This window comes from Anabrus simplex, chromosome 2 (assembly GCF_040414725.1).
Source record: "Anabrus simplex isolate iqAnaSimp1 chromosome 2, ASM4041472v1, whole genome shotgun sequence".
Classification (NCBI taxonomy): domain Eukaryota; kingdom Metazoa; phylum Arthropoda; class Insecta; order Orthoptera; family Tettigoniidae; genus Anabrus; species Anabrus simplex.
Genome location: NC_090266.1, coordinates 222240555 through 222258252, shown reverse-complemented (window position 1 = coordinate 222258252; position 17698 = coordinate 222240555). Strand labels below are relative to the sequence as shown.

Sequence of the window (17698 nt, the reverse complement as noted above, 5' to 3'; positions counted from 1 at the left end):
TGTCCTCAAATAGGTCAGCCTCGTGTCGGTAGATTTACTGGTACGTAAAAGAATTGCAGTGGGAATAAATTCCGGCACCCCGGCGTCACCTAAAAACGTAAATAGGTAGTTAGTGGGACGTTAAGCCAATAACATTATTACTAATATTATGTCATTTTAGAAGAGGTCTGTGGCCGAAGTATCCCTTGAAATGCTTCGAAAGGAGGACCGACTACGTCTTAAATCGCAGTTTAATTGCAAACGTTACTCCTTTGGTATCAAGGATTCGTGAATATCCAAGATCTGTCAAAAGCTATTGGTCGAATATTTGCACGAATACAGTACTACTTCACTCCCATCGTCATTTGAATGTGACAAAAATTGTAAACTCAGACCACGCAGAGCGACTGCAGAGATTCCCACCTGATAAATTATTGTTGTGAGCTTCATTTCCAAAACTCCCCATGTCCAGGAAACTTGTTTATGTTGAAGCACGAATTTCTGCTGCCATCGCTATAAGCAAGAGTCAAATAAAAATATTGTTACTTGTTGGCGGGGTACATTAATGAATACACTACTTGTTGCACTTAACTTCTAAAATGTATTATCTAACTACTTAATATTACAAACTAACACACAGGCATACCAGCACCACAACTTACACGATACAATACAGAATTCACAAATAACGCAGTTCGCGCTCTCTCTGTGTCCTAAGTGTTCATTCACACTTAGGTCTTTGTTCACTAACAGTTACAGTATCACTCAGTCACACAGCTACTCTTGTTGCCGCTATCACATTCTTCAGCTCACAGCCCACACACGACTGTCTCACAATTCGGTAAGACGTACGTCGTCCGTACTCCAGGAGAACTTCGTTCACTCTCCCATGCCGAGAAGCAGAATTCTCCTCCACGCTGCTCAAGAGACACGACGCTCGCTCACTGCAGCCAGCTAAAGAGACATAACACAGCGACAGAGACACAGAAGGCAAGAACACTCAGTTCCACGGACAGAGCACTCTACAGACTGCCTCCTGAACTTCAGGTTGTGACTGCCCACAGCGACACACACCCGCACTCAGACTGACTGCACTCAACTCACTGAATGAGCTCAACTATACCGCACCGTCAGTCTCGCCTGCCTTATGTGGGTACATGGGCGACTCTTCGTGATACGTCGGGAAACAGAAGCCCGGGGGAGCCTTTGGAGACAGAAGGGTCTCGGTTCAAAATTTAATGTACTTTCCACAACGTTCGAGATCACCAGCGACGTAGCGGCCAATGACAGTAACCGCTGAGCCGGCTCTCTTTAGACTTGGTCGCTTGTGGCACAACAACGAAAATCACTGTTGTCAAAATATAAAAAGCAAAACACACATACGATAAACCCTTAAAGGACACGTGCAAAATCCGCGCTGACCAGGAAAGAAATATTTATAAATTATTATTTACACTGCACAAATAACCGTTGCGGTTATAAGTCTCTTATAAATTGGTCAGTCCTAATTAATAGGAAGTCATCGTCTACTCATTTGAATTTGTTCGTGGCGCTGGGATGTGATTTGTCCGTGCCGGAAAATCGCGGAGATAAAGAAAGCATCAGGTAAGTCTTCTCTATGAACAGTTTATGAGTTAAGAATTCAACATATATTTCGTTCATTTTTAAAATCGGCTGGCGATATTCATTCGGTTCGTTTGGTTCAGAATCCTCGTTGAACAAAAGCCGTGTTACCCAATCTCTAACGTCTGGAGATTGTTTAATCATGTGACATTACAAAGTGTATCAGTTTGTGTAGGAAGAATTCTTAAGTATTTCTCCACGTTCAGCTGAGGAAATAAACTCGTGTTAGCAAGGATAAATGAATGTCGAACAGGTGTGAGGAAGAACAGCTTTAAAGTCTGACCTAGCAGCAGCAAATAAAACAGACAGTTTTATGGCAGGATGGGGTGGACACTAGGGATTCGCTTACCTCGTGCAAGCAGGGACAGGCCTTCATAAAGACGATCTTGGTCGATTTCAGGTCTCACAAGAAAGGACACCCACGTGTTGTTGTACAATTCTCACTTTTATGAAGGTAGTCTTCGTCGAGAAATACAGTACATATATATATATATCACAGAAATTATAGCTGGTAAGGTCAGTAATCGTGGGATTTGTGAGCCTCGATATACAGTATACACACCAGTAGAATGCAAAGGAATGCATATGACTATATAATTATGAGATAATTAGCGGAATGGTTAATGAAAGGGCTCCAACGTTGGTTATAAAATGAATAGAGGGTAAACGACCCTATTATTGGCATTCCTCCAGTAAATGGCACCCTCCTAAGAAACATTGTGTAGTAAGGAAATTGTTAAGTTGGTTACTGCTATTTTAAAAACAAATGAAGAGATTGGTTTTCGCTGCAACGCTTTATTTGTTTCAACACCTTCTGGAACTGGTTTGGCAGGAAGCTGATATCAAGTTAATTGTTGTGTTCCCTGTACAAGAAATGATTTTCTAAGAGATAAGTTAAGAAATACTGCCATATATTAAGTGTTTTAATTGTGTGGACATTACCTATTTCAAAATTATGGTACCATGGTTATGAAATACAGTGGAATAAATTCAAACATTTTATCCTCAAAAGTGTAGAACTTTAATCTGTGCCAATAACTGGATTTTGCAAAACCTGTAATTCTAATAATTGGCACCAGGTGCCAACAACTGGCATTTTGCATTGATTCACTTTCGAAGTGAAATTCATTTTAATCTTGATAAGAATGGGAAATAAATCTATCTGTAAAACAGCATTTTCAGATGATAACTGGAAAATTATTAACCAATAATTGGCATTCATTTTTATATTTTTCTGCATCTCTTTCTTCATTATAGAAGTAAACTGAACGAAATGTGGGTCCTAGGCGAAAAGATTCATACAATGAAGAAAGCCTTCAGAAACCACTCCAAGAAGTTACGAAAGGCATCTCATTCAAAGAAGCGTCCCGAATGTACGGGATCCCAGATCAACATTGCAATTTCGGTAGAGTAATGAATATACCAAAACATCCCATGGGTAAGCGCCTATATTGAGCAAAGAGGAGGAAAGCACCCTTATTCGGTGAATACTGGTACCCCCATAGCTTGACTCGTTGACAATTTACAAGCCAATTAATTATTTCTGACAATATTCTTAATTATCTTTTCAGTTGGATCTTTGAATGTGCGCGTAAGGGATTCCCACGGCGAAAACAAGATATTGAAGCAAGCGCGCGAGAACTCCTTCATAAGAATAAACGTCCTAATCCTTTTAAAGATGACACGCCTGGTAACAAATGGTATTCTGCCATTCTAAAGAGGCAACCGCAAGTTTCTGAAAGAACACCCGAGGGTGTAACTGCTGCAAGTACTTGTGTAAGTGAACACGACCTGAGAGGGTGGTTTACATCTGTAACGGTTCAAATCCCGTTACAAGATGATATCTGTATTTTTATTATTGTATGATTTTATCTGTATTTTATTATTATTATTATTGTTATTATTATCATTGTTATTATTATCATCATTATTATTATTATGTAAGTATTATTATTATGTTATCTATGATATTGTTACTATTATTGTAATTATCAGTCTTATTTAATTCAATTTTGCAATGCCTGTTGCTTGCAAGATTGTACTTAGATGTATGCATATATACGTATGTGTAGAATAACACTCAATACCTGTACAGTGAGAATTGTTGTATATATCGGAGATTGGATGTGACGTTGGTGCATTGTGCAATATTGTTGGCGATTCTGCCAAGTCATCGCCACTCCATGGCTACGTCATCGTATTTATTTAGCAATGCGCTCACGGAGTCGGCCGCCCCGGGCTATTTCACCACTGTCTGTAATATCTTTCGCGTAGGTGGGAGTATGTCATTGTTATTTCTGGAGATTACGTAGCTGTGTCAACCAACGTCTATAAAAGGTGGGTGCATATTGTAGCGTCAGTCATTAGTTATACGGATGCAGTACAGTGAAGAAGTCTACTAGATCAAGAGGCCTTAGTTGGTCAGTCAACGAGTGTGAACGAGAGATGGTGAAGACTTAGTGAGCCATTAATTATTGGTCATTGAGAGAGTGAGGCCAAATGGTTGGTCCGTCACTAAGTGGAAGACACGGACGCAAGGGCTTACCATGAAGTCAGCGAGGGCAACCCTGGACCTACCAAGAGGTAATACCATATTGACTTACAAAGAAGTCAGATGATATGGAGAAGAAGCAGTCACAAGGATGTATCACCAAGTTAGGCGTGACACATCTACAGTAAACACCAGATCAAAGGAATACGTCGTAATTACACTAAAAGTGTTGAAGGTACAGTCAAGTGAATCAGTGAGGGAAATATTTCGTATAAATTGTTAAATGTCCGGTCAAGAAGAATTCAAATTCGTGCCTAGTTTCTTTCAGTTGCAATGACATAATTTCATATTCTCATCTGTTTTATCGCAACAAGACTCACTATTTTTTGATATATTATTTAAAGAATATATATTGTTCTATCAAACGAATTCATAGTTTTATTTCAATGAAAGTAAAATATCTTAACCTAAAAATTAATGGGGAAACCGAACGCCAATCTCCTTTTCCCAGAACGTATATGGTATGTTGTCAAAAGTAAGCTTATTACCCCACACCCTAGAGATAGTCAAGAGTCTCATTCTATTATTGCTGCACTGAGTGGCAGCTGGCGCCCTTCAAATAACGTATGTGTAAGTAAGCAGGTAACAAGTAAGTGTGAGTACAAGGTCCGACGAGTGTGTATTTTATTTAATGAATGCTAATTTTCATAATTTCCATTTTAAATGCAGATATTCAGATTTTTCAAGTTAAATGCAGTTTTATATATATGTTTCACAAGTTAGTCAGCGAGTTAGGAAAGTCTCAGTTTGGCTCCGCAACGTGGTGCACGAAGAAATTCAGAATTTGTTCTGAATGACAGCATATCATAGGTTCATTCTGGGAGGAGTATGCACAATTTAAGCCAACGGAATCATTATCGGTAAATGTCAGGAGTGTAAGTTTATGATATATATTTGTATTTTGGGGATATGTCAAGGGATTTGAAGAGGGAAATTAATTTGAGATCGCGTAGTATCAATAGTGAACCAAAGATGGACAAGGAAGACAATAACAAGTCATGTGACGACGAGGTCATTGTTTCTGCGGACATCCAAGGTGAAATTCAGAGTAGGGAACAGGTGAATACGATGGACGCTTCTGAGTTAATTCAGGAAAGTGCAGAAATAGAGAAGCACACTGAAACTCAAAAGGAAATCGCGGGGGGAATGAACCAAGAGCTTTTGAATTTGTGGATGGCCAAAATGACCGAGTTTAGCGAAAATCTAAGCAAACAGATAAGTAGTAGAATGGATGAAAAGATTGATACTAGTAGTGAAAATAGTCAGAAAAGAATGGAGGAAAAGATTGATATTAGTAGCGAAAATAGTAATAAACGAGTGCAACAAATAATTAGTAGTAACGAAAATAGTAAGGGAGAGATGAAAAAATTAATTAGTACTAATAATGAAAATTGTAATACACAGATTAACTCTTTAAGTAGTAAAATCGAAGAATTGATTAATGGTAACATTGCGATTAATGATAAAATAGATGGGTTAAGAGAATCACTAAATTCTAAAATAGATACTAAGATAGTAGAGGTAACTAGTCAAATATGCAAGTTAGAAAATAAGTTAAACAAAGAGTGTGTTGACCTTAGAGAAGGTGAAATGAAGTTGAATCGGAGCAATATTCATATTCAGACCGAGCAAGTCAAAGAAATATGTACAGAGAATATCGTAGAATTAAGTGATAAAAGTTCTAGTAATCGGGAAGGAATTCATGAGGTAGTCGAGAAGAGATTGGACAGGATTTGCAATGCAGTTGGGGAAGAGATGGGGGAACATATTAGTAGAAATGAGCAAGTCGAAAGCAAACTTGTGGAGGTCACTGAACTACGGAACGAACAGGAAACGCTATCACAGCAGGTAAGAGAAAGAGAGGAAGAATTGAAGGAAGAAGTGAGAATAGTGGAAGAGAATTCTGAGAGAGCAGCGGAAGAAGCAGAAAAAGAAAAAGAAGAAGAAGAGGAAGTTGTAAACTGCCAGGAAGTGATACGGCAGGAAGGTAGAGGTGAGACGGCGGGAGAAATGATAGTAGCGAGTGGTTTGTTCAGTAGGGATCGTGATTTAACCAAGTTTTCTGGAAAACAGTTCAGTACTACAGAATTTGTAAAAGTAGTCGAGAAAAGATTTGCAAGTAAGTTGAGGAATAATGTTATTGAATGGGAATATGTGTTGGAGATTTTGTCTAATGTTTTTATCGGTGGAAGTAAAATATGGTTTCGAGTGTACTGGGATAATATGTCTAATTTGGGAGAATTTAGAGAAAATTTCATTGACAGGCTTTGGAAGGAATGTGTGGAAGGGCGCGCGCGAGAGAGAGAGCGCATGATAGCTGGGGAAAGTAGTATAGTAGAGAGAGAGGGAAAAATGTTAGCCGTGTATCAGAGGAGACGGGGTGATCATGATGAGCAGAGGATTAATCGTTGTGTCAATGGTGAGAGGGGTCAGAGGAGTAACCAGAGAGAATTGGAAGATGGGAGGCGTATGTATTTGCGTTATGAGAGAGAAGGTCAGAAGAGTAATCGGAGAGAATCGGAAGATGGGAGGCGTATGTATTTGAGTTATGAGAGAGAAGGTCAGAAGAGTAATCAGAGAGAATCGGAAGATGGGAGGCGTATGTATTTGAGTTATGAGAGAGAAGGTCAGAGGAGTAATCAGAGAGAAACGGAAGATGGGAGGCGTACGGATTTGAGTTATCAGAGAGACTATGATAGTCTTAATATGAATGTTATCCAGGTGTCGTTGTCGAGCCCGAGTATTTCAGATTCACAGGGAATCGGGTAAGTTAAGTGGACAGGCTGAAGGTAGTAGATGAACAGGTATTTAGTATAAGTAGTTATATAGTGAAAGTAGATTTAAGTATAGTGTGATTGTGACCTAAGTAATGTTAAGTGAGATATTTAAGTAGTGCCGTAGTCGTAGGTAATGAAGTAATTAATGGTAGAAGTAAGGTAGATGTAAGAAGTGATCTGTTAAAGTGATGTAATTACTTGTAATACTGGGAATGTGATGTAAGTAATGGGGTGATAACTCCGACGATGGAAATTGTGATGTGAAGAAGGTACTATTTTATAACAGCCGTTGGGTAAATCACAGTGAGTAAATAAGATAGCGGTACCAGTCAATAGAAGATAATTGTAAGTTTCAGCATGCCTTGTTGTACCAAAGCTTGTGTATTCAGTTGTTTTAGGAGCTAACTTGGTTACAAATCATGGAAGTAGAATAGACTTTAATTTAGGTAGTGTGTGTTTGTTCTATGAAAAAACTACCAAAGAAGTACGTGTTAATTATGATGGTCTGAGGTAAGTGTGTTGGTGACGTGTGTTCTTTGAAATATATGAGAGGTAAGTGAAGCTGTTCCTAGTGAGAGGAAATGTTTTGTTGGGTGTGTTACGTGCCTGTACGACCAGTATCCGAGGGATAGTCGGTATGAGGCAGTGACGTGAGGTAATTTGAGTGAATTACAGGAGGAGTAATTGTGTTCGATGTTAGGTAAGCATCGAGATGTATTTAGTGGTTAAGTGAGGAAGAACACGTATATGAACATAAATTTGTAGTAGATGACCATTCATCATTTGTGGGAGGTAAGTACCCCATTCAACTTAAAAATGCTAGTGAAGTCTAAGAACAAATAAACATTATGCTGGATTACGGAATAATTGAACCATCCTGCAGCCACGGTATTGATACTTCAATTGTTGTTACCAAGAAGGATGTGATTTATTGAGATATGTAAGTCAATGAGGGAAATATTGATTCAGTTTGAGTGACAGAGTGCTACTCAGAGTTCCATTTCATCATCTGCAGAGGCGGGAAATATGTTGAAGTTCTATTCTTTTGTATCAGGGATATTTCACTATTGTGAACCGTATCGGGAAAAGTGCATATTCTTTAAAAGATCAGTAAGGGAATATTGTCGGTACATATAACATTAGGAATTTAAATAAGTACTTCACGTGAGATTTGTTGAGGTAATAATATGATTAATTTTGTGAGAAACTGGCAAAATAAAACTAACATGTATGAATTTGTGTGTGAACCAAGTGTCGTATTGGTGTATTGGAAGAATAAGTGCTACATTTTCATGTTCTCTGTGACAAAACTGAGAACAGGACATTGGACAGTTACTGCGATAACAATATGCGAGAAAAGTTCTCATATAAGTGAATTTTCACAAAATATTTTGATATGTTGAAAAAAGGAGAAGAATGCTGTATATTGATTGAAAATTATCTTTGTGTGTTAAATTAAGGGCTATGCTCTTGTGTATTGTATGAGAATGGGACAATGGACAGTTATCTGCGATGACAATGTGCAAGAAAAATTCTCATACCTTTGATATTTTATAAAATGTATGGATGTTGAAAAAGAAAATTATTGTTGTATACTCATTTAAAGTGTTTATATGTGTCAGTGTTATATATATAATTTTGTTCATAAATCAATCGATTCTTTGTTCTTCGATTTATTTATGAGGGAGGCGAATTGTAACGGTTCAAATCCCGTTACAAGATGATATCTGTATTTTTATTATTGTATGATTTTATCTGTATTTTATTATTATTATTGTTATTATTATCATCATTATTATTATTATGTAAGTATTATTATTATGTTATCTGTGATATTGTTACTATTATTGTAATTATCAGTCTTATTTAATTCAATTTTGCAATGCCTGTTGCTTGCAAGATTGTTCTTAGATGTATGCATATATACGTATGTGTAGAATAACACTCAATACCTGTACAGTGAGAATTGTTGTATATATCGGAGAGTGGATGTGACGTTGGTGCATTGTGCAATATTGTTGGCGATTCTGACAAGTCATCGCCACTCCATGGCTACGTCATCGTATTTATTTAGCAATGCGCTCACGGAGTCGGCCGCCCCGGGCTATTTCACCACTGTCTGTAATATCTTTCGCGTAGGTGGGAGTATGTCATTGTTATTTCTGGAGATTACGTAGCTGTGTCAACCAACGTCTATAAAAGGTGGGTGCATATTGTAGCGTCAGTCATTAGTTATACGGATGCAGTACAGTGAAGAAGTCTACTAGATCAAGAGGCCTTAGTTGGTCAGTCAACGAGTGTGAACGAGAGATGGTGAAGACTTAGTGAGCCATTAATTATTGGTCATTGAGAGAGTGAGGCCAAATGGTTGGTCCGTCACTTAGTGGAAGACACGGACGCAAGGGCTTACCATGAAGTCAGAGAGGGCAACCCTGGACCTACCAAGAGGTAATACCATATTGACTTACAAAGAAGTCAGATGATATGGAGAAGAAGCAGTCACAAGGATGTATCGCCAAGTTAGGCGTGACACATCTACAGTAAACACCAGATCAAAGGAATACGTCGTAATTACACTAAAAGTGTTGAAGGTACAGTCAAGTGAATCAGTGAGGGAAATATTTCGTTTAAATTGTTAAATGTCCGGTCAAGAAGAATTCAAATTCATGCCTAGTTTCTTTCAGTTGCAATGTCATAATTTCATATTCTCATCTGTTTTATCGCAACAAGACTCACTATTTTTTGATATATTATTTAAAGAATATATATTGTTCTATCAAACGAATTCATAGTTTTATTTCATTTACAGTAAAATATCTTAACCTCAAAATTAATGGGGAAACCGAACGCCAATCTCCTTTTCCGAGAACTTATATGGTATGTTGTCAAAAGTAAGCTTATTACCCCACACCCTAGATATAGTCAAGAGTCTCATTCTATTATTGCTGCACTGAGTGGCAGCTGGCGCCCTTCAAATAACGTATGTGTAAGTAAGCAGGTAACAAGTAAGTGTGAGTACAAGGTCCGACGAGTGTGTATTTTATTTAATGAATGCTAATTTTCATAATTTCCATTTTAAATGCAGATATTCAGATTTTTCAAGTTAAATGCAGTTTTATATATATATGTTTCAAAAGTTAGCGAGTTAGGAAAGTCTCACATCCAAAGAAGACCTCATTAAGGAGGAAAATGTATTTGATGTACTGTCATATCCGAGTCGTGTTTTTAACTGCGATGAAACTAATTTTGTTCCATGCCCTAGGAAAGATATTGTACTTGCACCCACGGGCTGTAAAAATGTCTACGAAGTAGAGAAATGTCCGGCCAAGGCTACTCTCACTGGTAAGTGCACATTGTCAAAAGGTGGAAAGGTGTGACCTCCATTGATAATTTACCTTTATCAGAGAATTCTTACCAAAGTCATCAGCAAAGTTCCTGAAAAATGGGGCATCGGGATAAGCGACAATGGATGGATGAAATCTGACGTTTTCTTTGAATTCATAGCTAACGTTTTTCATCCATACCTCCAAGAAAATAGCATCCAATGGCCAGTAATTGGACTTGTTGATGGGCATAAAACTCATTTAACGTACTACTTGAGCGAGCTGTAAAAGGAACTAAAAATTGCATTGACATCTTTGTATCCCAATTCTACACGAATATTACAGCTTGCTGATGTTGCTGCCTTCAGACCTCTCAAAAGTGAATGGAAGAATACTGCATTCACTTGGCAAACAAACAACGGTGGAAAGGCTATATCTAAAGAGGACTTTGTACCAATCTTGAACGAAATGCCTGAATAAATGGACCTTGAAAACACTATTAAACATGGTTTCAGAGTTAACGGTTTGTACCCCTGCAACCCCAATATTAATGATTTCTCAAAGTGCTTGTACAGGAATGTTTCTAACCGCAATATCATTAGCAGCAACAGCGGCAATAGCAGAAAGTTAGAAATCCAGCCTCTTCCATACAACACATTTGCTCGAGTAGTCGGAGTAGAGAGAATAAATATGAGACTATACGGAATGTGACAAAAATGCTCATGGAGAATATTTCTTTCTTCTATATCGACTATGGGAATGTTATCAAAATGAAAAACAGAAAGGGGAACAGGAAGTTACTAAAATCACACCAGATCCCAAAGCGTCCTTTCTGATGAAAACCTGAACATTTCAAACTCACAACATGCTGTGAGTGAAGAAGCTAGTCGAAGTTCATCAGGAAGAGGCGACACAGAAGGTACAAGTAAAACTCCAACCAAATGTATAAAGGAAGTGCTTCTGTTACCAGAAACACCAAAAAGGAGAGGAAAGCCTCAAGTTGAATTCGCGATGATAACCTGTTAGTGACTCTAATACTTGGAATTTAGTTGATGAAACTACAGATTCACTTGGCGGATATATATAGTGAACTTGATTGTCGGAAAAATGAGCGTAAATTTATCAAGAAAATCCCGACGACCAACGATGGAACGATTAGAGGACATACATCATGAAAAAAGAATTAAACGAAAATACGAAATAATTTTTGAGTCCCAGGCCCCATTATAAATAATACAAGCCAGGTGATTTCTGAAGGGCTCATTGGTACTGGATCAAGATATATCTTACGTAATGGTATATTATGAAGGTATACGATGAACACACTATTTCTCTGAGAATGCTTTCATTGTAGAATTTCCTACGGTGTTCCAAGGAATATTAGCGCTTGAAAAATCATGACACGAATCGCAATAGAACTGTGATTGCTTTGAAGATATTAATAGCGCCTGACGATTTGCTTGTTGGTGCGTGGTGTTACCTTAATGGAGAGCAGTTTAATCATGTAGAGAAAAGTGGAATTGGTTGGAAAATCGGGAAATTCTTCCCTCCCTACCATTGCTATAGCTGTCTATATTCTCTCATCTCCAAATTTTTCTTCAGTTTGGCCCAATATTAGTTGCTCCTTTGAATTTTGGATTTGTATTCCCCCAGAAAGCCTTCTCCAAGTATCAAATTAAATTCCATCCTCTGAAGAATTATGCAAGGATGCGTCATTACTAATTTCTCAATCTTCACATCCAGTAAATCCTGCTCTTTACATACAGCTGTTACGTCTAGCACGATTCCTCTTACTTTTAGTCTTGAAATTGGAATAATGCGTATCTGAGCTTGTGACTTTAATTCATTAATTGAAACTTGCGACACCACACTGACCGTAGCGCCTGTATCAACCAATGTTTTGATGCGTAAATTGCCAATCCTGGTATAAATAACCGGTAAACGTTTAATGGGTTTGGAATTCTGCGGTACATCGTCTTCTGTCAAGTCTTCCGGTCGTATAATCCAACTGTCAACTGTCACTACAATCCATCCGTCATTATGCTCCTCCTGGATCAAATCTCCTTCCGATGTTCATTACATTTTTTTGTTCGCCCTTGCGCCGTCGTAATTAGCTGCATTGGAGTTCAATCCTAAGTCTTGTTGTCTCAGACGATATTCTCTATATGCTCCACTTCCTTCTCCATGACATTATTCTACATTATCTCCTTGAATTGCCTCCTTCTATCTGTCTTCCTCCTGTCTTTTATCTCTTAGCCCCTCAATATATTTGTGTTACTCATCGTTGCGTTGGTCATAAATATGACGGTAGTTTCCTCTCTCTCTTCGCCCCCTCTCGCCTTCTCATCCCATCTGTAATATGGTCTCCTGGGTCAATTATACTTTATATACTTTTACCTATAAGTTCTTCCATCGTGTCCACTTGGATAACTACGGCCTCTTTGACTTAACGAATTATCCTACATCTGGAGAGGGCCTTGCTTATCGGCTATGTATTTTTTCATTCATCCTAATCATGTTTAAAATCTTACATCATTGATGCCGATATTCCCAACGTTATGTATTTAGATTTTACTGAGCTTACTAAATACACGATTTCCGACGAAACCTTGCCCTTTCATGTCCGCCTACTGTCACCTGTAGTAACGAATATAGGACTATTAGACTGAAGTTGTCTAAACGTCCGGTTACCAGATTCTTAAGTGCGCCATGGTTCGAAATGACCTATCTATCCTTAAATAAAAGTGGATAACGTCTGGGTACCAACTGTAGTCTCTCTTAGCCTTCGAACCAACATCCTAACATCAACCCTAACAAGCTAGCCTTCGGAATGGCTTGCCAAACCACATTCACTATTGTAAATTCCAACCTTGGGCTACCCAGAGAAGAAAACACCCCAAACACGTTTGGCAACATCAGAAATACATCCAACGGGATACGAATGCACACCAAAGTGTTATCGAGCCCTTAGTTGCGGCGCCAAAAGTTACTGTACCGCACCATAGGCGTAAGGACCACCTAGGACGATCACTCCATTTCCTGTCTGAAACTTTCGACTAGGCTCAAGTGGGTAGAGAGTGGGTTAGGCTGCCGAGGGTAGAAGTAAAGCTGAAGTTCTCACAACCGAGCTCGATAGCTGCAGTCGCTTAAGTGCGGCCAATATCAAGTATTCGGGAGATAATGGGTTCGAACCCCACTGTCGGCAGCCCTGAAAATGGTTTTCCGTGGTTTCCCATTTTCACACCAGGCAAATGCTGGGGCTGTACCTTAATTAAGGCCACGGCCGCTTCCTTCTCACTCCTAGCCCTACCCTGCCCCATCGTCGCCATAAGACCTGTCTGTGTCGGTGCGACGTAAAGCAACTAGCTAGAAGTTTTCACTTAAAACTGAGTATAATGACAGGATTTGTGGAGGTTTATCAAATGAAAAATACATTTAATGGGTATGATGGATTCATACCCAGAAAAATAACCGATCCATACTAACATAAAGAAATAAATCAAATTGAATTGGCCTCAAATTGGCTCCAAAATATGATCGCACATAATAAAAATAATCAAACGAAACATAAATTACTGACTCAAATACAAACTCGGATACAGTTCCAAAATAAATTACATAGTTAAATATAAATTAGGGTATCGTCCGAAATCAAAATATACAAAATCAAAGTTCTCGGTTTACATGGAGACACGACACTAAGTTTACGAATTTATGCGAGTGTGTACCTGCATCACTTAAGTGTGATGTCGAGTGGCCTATCCCGTTTGAATATACGTAATATGAATTTATGATATACACAAGAAAATCGTTTATCCGGCCCTCATTAATCCGGATCTCCGGTTTATCCGGATCGAAAATAATAAAGATTTGTTTTTACTTGTACAGTATTTCTTTTACGGCATCGACTCTTCTTGAATGTCTTTACCGTCAAGGATAGTTAACGACAGGAATTGGAAGAAACTCGGACACGGTCTATAAATGTTACCGTCCCTGCGTTCGCCTGGAATTGAGATTGGGAAACCATGGAAAACCATTCCCAGGACGGCCGAGGTGGGATTCGAACCCACGCTGTCCTGAATGCAACGCACTATTAATTCAATGATGGTGAATTCGAAAATGAAACCAGCGATCCATCAGAAGAAACAATGGCACATGGAGAGGCAACAATGCAGCTGGACAAAGTGATGGCCTATTTTGAATCCATGACTGAAACTGACGTTGGTAAAACGTCTTCTTGATCGCGCTGCGCTCAACGCTCTTTAAATGTAAAACAAAACTCACACTTTATTTCATTGCACAAAATAGTCATAAATGTACAAAAAGTGTTCTGATATTTTTTATACAACTGAAAAATGGTATTACTGAACAACTTATGTTAATAGATTATATAACATGTACTGTATTTGTTTTAAGTGTTTTTTGGGTTATCCGGATTTTCGATAATCCGAATCAGTTCCGGTCCTACTTAATCCGAATAAACGAGGTTCTTGTGCGACCAAATACTAGTAAAATCCAACTATTTTATATGTACATCCGTGAATACGGTTATGAAAATCAAATACTATAAATTGGTACATGGTTGTCAAAGTATATCCCATCCAAAAACATTGATTCTACATGTGAGTCCCGGCTCACGACCAAGATCTAGGCAGAACTAGAAAAACCAACAATCGTCAAACAGCATACGGACTGTATCCCCAATGTAAGCACCAAGACAAAGAAAATTACAACACCCAACATAAATAAACACTCCTGAAAATAAAACAATGGTATAATATCACAATACACAATAAGAATGCAACGGGCTACATTCCCGTATCATCCAGCTGCAAATGAGCCTAACACATCGCCCAGTGTCGCCTCTCCTTCTCACGCCTGATGCTTGGTTAACAGCTGTAAATGTCAACTCACAAATCAACTCACTAGACTTAGTTTGCTGTTTGGGGGCTAGTCTTACTACGGAAGCGACCTTTCACATCGCACAGGGCTAATATTTATCTACGCTGATTGCACTGATCGTTAGGTAGCTCACCATTTATTAGCCTCTCCTGGGCTCATATAAACACACACTACGGGGAGAATAACATCTTTCTCAAGTACACATAATATTCTCACTACCTAATATATCATTCAAGGTTTCCTTTCGCATTCCAACAAATATCAATCCCTTTTCAAATACTGGGCTCACTCTGGCCTCTCATATAAATGTCAACATTTTCAATCGTGCACTCCGCACGAGCATTTCAATAAATATCCGCGGTTCGACTCCCTGCGCAACATTTCCCCGAACAAGCCTCCAATCTCTTTCAATGACTCTGCCTTAAATCAACGGCGTGCATGCAACACATGCCATTTTGTAGACACTGAAAACACTCATGCAGATAAAACATTTTGACTGAATATATCTACTGTAATTATGAAAAGAAATTAATGTCAACGCAGCAAGCGTATTGCTCCCAACTTATTTGATGTTCACATGTAGAACACAGGAATAAATACATAGCAATACACACAAACACACAGAAAAGTATACAAAAATGAACCCACAGTTCTCTTGGATCCCAACCATCTAACTATGTACAAAAAAATCAAAGCAAAGCATGCAGTCCAACCCTGTCCATATTTAAATTAAATTAAATAAAAAATGAGCAAATGCCAACTGGCTGAAAATTACATTTACAATCAATAACCTATTCCTCACTAGCATTTAACGCATATCATGAATCATGCATTTAAAATGACAGCATAGCACTTAACTTCAGCAGCTCACACGACGCCAACGAGCGGTTCACATCTCCGCTGCGTCCTGTCTCCTTACTCCATCATCAACACTTGTAGCACACGCAGTAGATCTGCAAAATATGTAGTAAGTTAATTCCTCTCCACCACTAAGCGTGCTTGGTGCACACTATCGAACCAACACAGGTTATATATGGAACGTAACCGTAGTATGAATTAATAATATTAGCACATCGTACATTTTAAGATATAAAATATCCTAAGGTTCCACGCTCATCCTTGGTAGCGGCACAATATTATACGGAACGCACTCGTACAGTTTTCCTCGCATCCGCGACCCGATCGATGATAATAATCTTAAGCGTCCCCCGGGCTTTTATTATCAAGTTGCAAATGTATAGTTACTCGTTTACACAGTTAATGAACGTAAATAATGCCATCCTGCACTTGGCAAAGGAATGCAGTTAATTTTAAATAAGACACGGTTTCACTTTTGCAAAAGTACTCTGTTTCTGGCCTGCCTGACTAAACAAAGTCTATCTGTCCACGTGGTAACTGACTCGCGTGTCACGTACAACTCTCACCACGCACACGGAATACTGCACAAGAAAGAGGAGAATGCTTCACCTTGCGGCGAGCTTATACAGTATATCCAACACCAGGTCCGTTAGCTCAGGGGAATCCCCTCGTGTATGAAAAGGTAACTTATCAGTGGCCTAGCCCTGATCAACGGCTCTGTGTATGAATTATTTAATAAACAAAAGCGCTCTCATACTCAGTCCAAATATCCAATTGTATTCCATAATTTTATTTTATCTCAGATTTCTATCTCACCCTGATCTGTAGGATAGCTGCTAATAACGGATATAACTCCCAAATTTTGGCGACCACAGCACTGTGACAACGAGGTTGGTCATCCTGGAGTCTTTGTTACGGGCATTCCTACCTTCAAATCTGGCACGCCTGCAGCTTCTCATTGGCTAGATTCAATTGGTGGTGTGATACTCCCTTACACGTGCGTACTGGTACTCGCTTGCTTAAGAAATTGTAACATCAAGCTGCTGGTGGAAAATTACCGGCAAGTCCCTCTCCTACTTGTCACTCCATCTGACTTCCGGTCTCGTCTCCAATTTACTACATTTGAACCATCAGACTACTGTCCACGTTGAATATATGATTGAATGTATAAATGAGGCGTTTAGGGTACGGCTCTCTATGTTCATTCAGCCAAGCACATCTGTTCTTCTTCATGCCGTCATAGCCTTCAGCCGGTGAAAATCGTTGTTAGTTAGGATACAATTGAAATAACATGGAATTTTCTGTAAGTACGAGTCTTTGTACAATAGTCTTCAGTATACATCTTTATATAATGTATATAAAGTAACATACCCTGACTAACCAATAAAAGTTACCCAAGCACGTGCTTATTATAAATACTTTGGATCAATGTTATTCTTGAAATAATCACAAGGTATAGATGTTAGGAAAAATCAGAATGTCATAATACGTTAATAAATATATGTAGTAAGGCAGTAGCGCCAGTAATTAAGAATACTCCAATCATTTATTTAGCTTATTGGTGAATAATTAGAAAAGTGAACTTTTCAAGAGTACTGAAATTCAATTACCTTTCTAGAACCGCCAGATTGAATGAAGACATTTATAAACTGGTTTACAAACTGGTTCGGTGATTCCCTTAAGAC

At 38.6% G+C, this 17698-nt stretch overlaps 2 pseudogenes; both read left to right on the top strand.

Moving 5' to 3' along the window:
* LOC136863497 (piggyBac transposable element-derived protein 1-like) overlaps nt 1–1068 on the top strand; it is a 61035-nt pseudogene extending 59967 nt beyond the window's left edge.
* Nucleotides 1069–2874: 1806 nt separating this feature from the next.
* Nucleotides 2875–10733, top strand: LOC136863496 (uncharacterized; annotated as a pseudogene).
* The last annotated feature ends 6965 nt before the right edge of the window (nt 10734–17698 follow it).